At 43.1% G+C, this 6000-nt stretch overlaps 1 long non-coding RNA gene across 1 annotated transcript in view; it reads right to left on the bottom strand.

The window, feature by feature from the left end:
* Positions 1 to 422: 422 nt before the first annotated feature.
* Positions 423 to 6000, bottom strand: part of LOC132010060 (uncharacterized) — a 28731-nt gene continuing 23153 nt past the window's right edge. The window contains exons 4-6 of the long non-coding RNA XR_009402139.1: positions 2146 to 2245; positions 1737 to 1839; positions 423 to 653 (exon numbers count right to left, since the gene is read on the bottom strand). This is a non-coding gene — a long non-coding RNA (uncharacterized LOC132010060). The remainder of the gene's footprint in view (positions 654 to 1736; positions 1840 to 2145; positions 2246 to 6000) is intronic.

Below are 6000 nucleotides of genomic sequence, written 5' to 3'. Positions count from 1 at the left end.
CACAGTGTCCTAAAGACATGCAGATTCCTCAGAATCTAGAATGTAGAGCTGGAGGGACACAGTTGGTGGTCAATGGTCACTGGTCAATGTCTACAAAGGTGGAAACTTAGTATAAGCCCATCCTCTAGAATACTCTCAAGCCCTGTTCCTGGACTGAGTGCCATCAGGTGCTGACAGATCAGGATGGATCCTCTCTGGAAGAGGATCCTCGGTCTTAACTTAATTTTCAAAATAGTCATTTCATAAACATGTCCAGAAGGAACACAGGCACACAAGATACATGAGATAAAACAACATATCGCAGAATCAACAGAAGCCATAAACCACAGAAACAGACCCGCCAGGATCTCTGATGTTAGAGTTCCTGAGTACAACCTTTAATAAAGCAATGCATACTGTGTCAAGGAGATAAAAACAGAATTTAAAGTTTCATATAAAGACATGGAAATTTTGAAAACAACAATGTAGATTAAAAAAAAAATTGGGGACGCCTGGGTGGCTCAGTTGGTTAAGTGGCTGCCGTCGGCTCAGGTCATGATCCCAATGTCCTGGGATCTAGTCCCACATCGGGCTCCTTGCTTGGCAGGGAGCCTGCTTCTCCCTCTGCCTCTGCCTGCCACTCTGTCTGCTTGTGCTTGCTCTCGCTTCTCTCTCTATGACAAATAAATAAATAAAATCTTAAAAAAAAAAAAGGTTTAAAAAAAAATTGCAGGGACACCTGGGTGGCTCTGTTCGTTAAGCAACTGACTCTTGATTTCAGCTCAGATCACGATCTCAGGGTGATGGGATCGAGCCCCATGTGTGGCTGCACTCTCAGTGAAGAGTATGCTTGTCCTTCTCCCTCTGCTCCCTGCTCCTGCTTTCTTTCTCTCTCACACACAAATAAATAAATAATAGATAAAATCCTTTAAAAAGCAATTAGACGCTGTGGAACTAAAAAGTGCAATAATCCAATTAAAGCCCAATAAGAGGTTTAATAATAGATAGTCAACGGAGAGAAAGATAAGTCAGAAGAAATCATCCAGAATGAAGCGCATTGAGCCATAAAGATCAAAAACACAGAAGAGATAATAAATAAGAGAAGGTACAGAACCTGACACATGTTTCTTTGGAGTTCTGGAAGGAGGGGAGAGAGATTGGAGAGGCAATATTTGAGAAGATAAAAGTTGAGAATTTTCTGGAATTGATGAAATAAGCTAATCTCTGATTCAAAAAGCCAAAGGAGAGATTCGCCCAGGAAACAGAAATCTCAAAGGCATTGGTTAAGCCAAGAATTCCCGCTTGGGAGGTTCTCCTTCCACGACAAAGTGTGAGAGTACTTGAGTGACCTGAATTTCTTTACAGAGGTGTTCTTGTTGTTTGTTTTTGAAGATGGTAGAGATTTGACCTTGTTTATAAGCTGAGAGAAGAAACTAGTTGAGAGTGACAGGCTGAAAACACAGGAGAGGAGAGGAGAGGTAATGCCTGCAGTTTTCAGAGGAACAGACCCATTCTGTGAATAATTATATTATCTACAATACCTACCATTTATTGAGCATTACATGACAGAATCTGATTCAGGGAGTTGTCACACATTAATATTAATTCTTAAAATCCTTAATAATTAGTATTTCTATTCAGACATCACTGACATGTTAATTGATGCTCAGGAAATTCAAAGGAAAAACAAAACAACTTGGTTGTAAAGTGCGGCTAGTAAATTGGGGCACCAAGATCCACACCAGATCTTGACTTACCCAAAAGTCCTTGTCCTTTCTACTCCACCAGGCTGCTTGAAGAGCTCCAGCTGGCCTCAAAAAAGGCCTTTCCTTGGTCTGAGATTGGCTAGAAGGAGGATGACTGTAGAGGTGGAGATGTTTGGAGAATATGGAGAAAGGATCAGGGAGTTGAAGCAGTTCACTTTAAGGCTTGGTTGTTCCCAGGGAAGGGATAAGGGATATTATTTGCAGAGTTTGAAGGGTGTGGGAAGTCAGCAGCGAAGTAACTGCCAAGAAGAGCCCTCTGGGGGGTAGGTAGGGAAAGGACAGGAATCAAATGCAAACGGAGGGGGCTGAGTCAGGGGAGTGTCAAGCCAGGTACAGAGTGAGAAGCAGTAACCAGAGAAGAGGAGTTGAGGGGCAAGGGGAAGCTAAAACCTTGACTTACTCTGGCAGATGGCAGGATTTGGGGTGACAGGGCAGCTATGAACCAAGTGCCCAACACGTCAACGACAGCAAGGAGTGATTCCAGAGGCCGACCTAGAACACTGAGAAGCAGGGGGCACACATGAAGGGAAACAATATGTCACGGTCTCAAAGGATCTTCACCGGATATTTATTAATTACAAAGGAGAAAAATAGTAACCTCACACTGAACAAAAGCAGCAGACCTCACCTTAACCAAGTGATCTCAAAATGCTTCTTTATCAAAAGAGATGATGGCACAAATAAACAATGATTATTATTTTAGTCCTTGAGGTAATTAATAGCAACACCCCCAAGACCTACGACCAAAGGTCTCTCCAGCCCAATCCTACCTTGGTGCAAAATTACTCCGTGCTTACGCGTCACTGCGTCCCGAAGGGTTAATGAGCTGTCCCTGGGTAACATGTGGTTAACACATGTGCCCTTGACATGTCTTCCTTAATAAATGGAGTGATTCTAACGCTAGAGATTCAGGCACGGGGGCAGCGTTGAGATAACTGCTCCAGGCTGGGGTGGGGGTGTTCTGGGTCTCGAACCGAACCGGAAATCCCCGGGGCCCATCACGCAGCACGCTCTGGCTCGCGTCTCTAACAGCACAGCTTCCGGGGCTCGGGCCCCGCCCGGCGCCTGCCCGCCTCCCCCAGACCCTCGGGACTGCAGCTGGGGGTGTGGATATCGGGGGGCGTGCCTGCACTCCACTCTCATCCTCGTGCGGAGTGAGGTTCTCCTGCATCTGGCTCAGAACCCGTCGAAGCGGTCGTGCGACTGTGCCGCGCTGAGTGACAACCTGACGCTCCCGGGACTCTCCCCTCTGGGAAACGCGCCGCTGCCCCCTAGTGGCTGATCTCGGAACCTCCTGAGGGTCCCGCGGCTCTGGGGCGAAGGTACAAAGGAAATCTCTGGTGCTAGAACCCCTGTGTTCCCGACAAGGCTTGCAGAGAGCTGGGAGCGGTGTCGCCTTGGGGGTGTGCGGACCGGCGCTGAGCTGGGAGAGAAGGGATGCTACAGTCCTCGAACGAGCCAGGTCTGAGTCAGCCCTGACCCAGGAAGGCCAGAAGCCTCCTCCTGCTGTCCCCTGTCCCTTCCCCGGCTCCTTTCAGGTCTTGTCCTCGAGGGAAAAGGGAGAAATGAATATATATGTACTGGGCAGCTTCACTTAGTCATGTGGAAATTCACTATTTCTTAAAAAGATTTGAAGTGATGACAAAGATTTCTGAGGAAGTTAAAGGGAAAAGGATGGGGGTGGGGGAGGGTAGAGATTCACAGAGGGATGAGGTTAATGCTTAAAATGACTCTTGAGACCCTGAACAGGGACTAGACCAGAAGACTAGAAACGGAGTGTTAAACTTCCGGATCATGAGAGCTTTAAAAGGGAAGAAATCAACAAGACTTCAGCAGCCCTTCAAGAATCAGGAACAATAGACTAAGGGGAAGGGAAATCATAGACTAAAAAATACAAAAGGAAAAGTAGAAAACATATATCATTGCAGTAATCACTGCAATAATTATTGCAGATGGACTAAATTCCTCTAAAGAAGATTCCCCTAGTAAAAAGCCTACGATAACCTACCTACTTTCTGTTTATAATATGTTAAAACAAAATGACAGAGTTTGAAAACAAAGAGGTGAGTTAAGATGTACCAGGGAAAAAGTTAAAAACCCCCCACAGCTATCCCATTTCTGTGTTCTAGCTCCAAAACACTTCTCACACCTACCGGTTTCCCTTCACCCCATGGCCACTCTTTAAGTCAAACCCTGGTGATTTTCCCACCTGGACCACATCAATAGTTTTCCAGTCTGTCCCGGGGCTCTTCTTAACTTCCTCCCTACACAACAGACAAAATGTTCTTTTAGAAATATCAGCCGTAGGGGTGCCTGGGTGGCTCAGTGTGTTAAAGCCTCTGCCTTCAGCTCAGGTCATGATCTCAGGGTTCTGGGATGGAGCCCTGCATAGGGCTCTCTGCTTGGCAGGGAGCCTGATTCTTCCCTTCTCTCTCTACCTGCCTCTCTGCCTACTTGTGATCTCTGTCTGTCAAATAAATAAATAAAATCTTAAAAAAAAAAAAAAAGAAAGAAATATCAGCCGTAGTATTTAGTATTTTAAAAACTACAATTTTCCTCTGCCCAAAGCCCTTCAATGTTTTCTTACAGTATTTAGAGTAAAATTCAACTCCCTCACTCTGGCCCACAAGCCCCCCAACCACCACATGAACCTATCTCATGCCTCCTCTCCCTCCTGCCTGCTGCCTTCTTGATGTTCCTCAGACTCACTGTACACCCACTGTTCCCTCTGGTTGGATGCCCTCCCTTAGCTCTTCACTCTCATTGCTTGGGTCTAGCTTCAGGAGCTCACCCACAGAAAAAAGTTTCCTCTGGCCAGCCTGTCTAGAATAGAGCCCTTTCTTTGCCTGCTACCCTTTATCATTACTCTGTTTATTTCCTGCAGAGTACTTGTTACAATCTATAAATATCTTATTTCTTCTCCAATAGAACTTTTTTTTTTAACTAGTGTTTTGGGTCATTCAGTATACAATCATATCATTTGTAGGTGTAGATTATTTTTCTGTTAGAATTTGTGGGGGTTTTTGGGAAGATTTTATGTATTTATTTGACAGAGATCACAAGTAGGCAGAGAGGCAGGCAGACAGAGAGGAAGGGAAGCAGGCTCCAAGCTGAGCAGAGAGCCCGATGCGGGGCTCCATCCCAGGACCCTGGGATCATGACCTGAGCCGAAGGCAGAAGCTTTAACCCACTGAGCCACCCAAGTGCCCCTAGAATTTGTTTTTATAATTTCATTTTGTTTTAATAATGCAATAGGGTCTTTCAAATAATTTTGAATAATATGATTGTAGTGAGCATTTCTTCCTTGTGCTTAATTCTAATGAAAATAGCTTGAGGGTTTTCCTGTTTATTTTTTAGGAAGATATCTGCTATTAATTTTTGGTAAATACTCTATATCATATTTAAGAAGCATTCTCCTATTCCTATATTAATTTTACTTTTCCAATCTTTTCTGTGGTAACTGATTTAAATTTTCTATTTCTTTTGGTGTCAATTTATGTTTTTCGGGGAATTCAAGAATTTTCTCCAGATTTTCAAGTTGGTTGTCATAGAGTTGTATGTAAATTGTTTTATAATTATTTTTCTTTCTTTTATACCTGGTGTTGTATGATCTTTCCCATTTGTAATATGGTTCATATTTGATTTTTCCCCTTGTTCTTTAATGGTCCAGCAATTGCATGCCTATATATACATTCAAAAAATGAAAGCAGGGACCCAAACAGTTACTTGTACACTTGCTTCTAGCAGAATTATTCATAATAGCCAAAAGGAGAAGCAACCCAAGTGTCCAGCAACAGAGAAGCAAAATGTGAATAAGCAACATGTAGAATAGACATGCAATGTGATATTATTTGTCCATAAAAGGAAATGAAATTTTGATATTTGCTACAATATGGATGTACCTTAAAAACATTATGTCTAGTGAAATAAGCCAGACACAAAAGGACAAATATTGTATGATTCCACTTATATGAGGTACCTAGATTAGGCAAATTCACAGAGACAGAAAGTGGAATAAAGTTTACCAGGAGCTCGGGGAGAGGGTAAGGGATTGCTGTTGTTTAATGGATACAGAATTTTTGCTAGGGACAATGAAAAAGTTTGGGGTATATTTAGTCGTGATGGTTATGCGACATTGTGAATGTATTTAATGCCACTGAACTGTGCACTTATAAATGGTTAAAATGACAACTATATTATGTATATGTTGTCACAATACAAAAATTAGGTTTAGGATTTATTCTTTCCATTATAT

Source organism: Mustela nigripes, chromosome 2 (genome assembly GCF_022355385.1).
Source record: "Mustela nigripes isolate SB6536 chromosome 2, MUSNIG.SB6536, whole genome shotgun sequence".
Classification (NCBI taxonomy): domain Eukaryota; kingdom Metazoa; phylum Chordata; class Mammalia; order Carnivora; family Mustelidae; genus Mustela; species Mustela nigripes.
This window is presented reverse-complemented; position numbering and strand designations above follow the sequence as displayed.